Source organism: Gavialis gangeticus, unplaced genomic scaffold (genome assembly GCF_001723915.1).
Source record: "Gavialis gangeticus isolate Ggan-Ray unplaced genomic scaffold, GavGan_comp1, whole genome shotgun sequence".
NCBI classification, from domain to species: Eukaryota; Metazoa; Chordata; order Crocodylia; family Gavialidae; genus Gavialis; species Gavialis gangeticus.
In genome coordinates, this window is record NW_017729033.1 from 23788501 (window position 1) to 23789638 (window position 1138).

General features: G+C 45.3%; 1 long non-coding RNA gene across 1 annotated transcript in view; it reads right to left on the minus strand.

Annotated features, from left to right (window-relative positions):
• Positions 1–228: 228 nt before the first annotated feature.
• Positions 229–1138, minus strand: part of LOC109303721 — a 17568-nt gene continuing 16658 nt past the window's right edge. The window contains exon 3 of the long non-coding RNA XR_002099193.1: positions 229–345. This is a non-coding gene — a long non-coding RNA (uncharacterized LOC109303721). The remainder of the gene's footprint in view (positions 346–1138) is intronic.

The following is a 1138-nucleotide window of genomic DNA, read 5'->3' on the forward strand; positions in this document are numbered from 1 at the left end:
AGAGGGGAGAGAAAAATAAAACTTACTACCTAAAATAAAATGTTAAAGCTTATCCTACATCTTAGCTTACTTATACTTATTTATAGGGAATAGAGAGGGAGAGAAAAAGTCAGAAACGGTTGGGGAAGGGGAGGGAATGCATTTTAAAATAAATAAAAAAAGAAAAACTGGGGGTTTTGCTACAGTTCCACATCCTGATATGGGTGTTCCTGTTCCAGCCATATCCTGGTACTGGACTATTTTGCACCTTGTATGGCCATCTCCCCTTCCCATCTCCTGACAGGAGTGCACATCTAGCCCATGTTCTAAGCTTTGCTTATGTAAGGAGTTCATGCATTGGTCAGGCTCACTGATTAGGCCTACTGTGGCTAATGCTTTAGCAAAGCCTTTGTGTGAAGTGTGTGTGTGTAATGCTAGAAGCTAGAATCAACATTCCAGCAAGGCCTACACGTACAAGTAGAGATAAAAGGCTCGAAAATACCAAGTACTTAATTCACCTTGCTGAAAAATAAACATTTCTCTTGTGCAAGTAGGTGAGTTTGTAGCCCAGGCCAGGGGTCTTCATGCTGGCTGGTGGTCTTCCATCCTGTCTTCACCTCTCTTTACTCACCTACCACAACTTTGATGTTAGGTTTGTCCTTGTGGGCTTATGATCACCTCTGAAGGTGAACAGATCTGGCCTTCTGCTCCAAGACTTTTGGGCTTTTGTACCTACTCATGCTACTGCTCCTCTAAGGAAATGTATTTGTGAGTTTCAGGGATTCTTGTTGGGGTTTTGCATGACACAATCTGATCCTGTTTTGCTCTTTGGCCACCCCTTAGACTGAGTCTACTATTGAGTCAATCCCAGGGCTCAGCCATCCCTTGCTTATAAATCCCCTGGCTGGAATATGCCTGCACTGTGACAACCCTTGTCCCTCTCTCTGGAGGGGGTTAACTTTGTGCTCACTACCACAGAGCACCCTCAGGTGCCCCTGACTGTGACCTTCTCCATCTCCTTTCAGCCATGACCCTATCCACTGGAAATACCAAAGGGATGTCTTGGAAATTTGCTCTGTGAGTGCTGCCAGTGCAAAGGCTATCTTGTAAGTGCCATAGTAACAGGCCCTGCACGTGGCCTTTGCATGACCTATGGGCC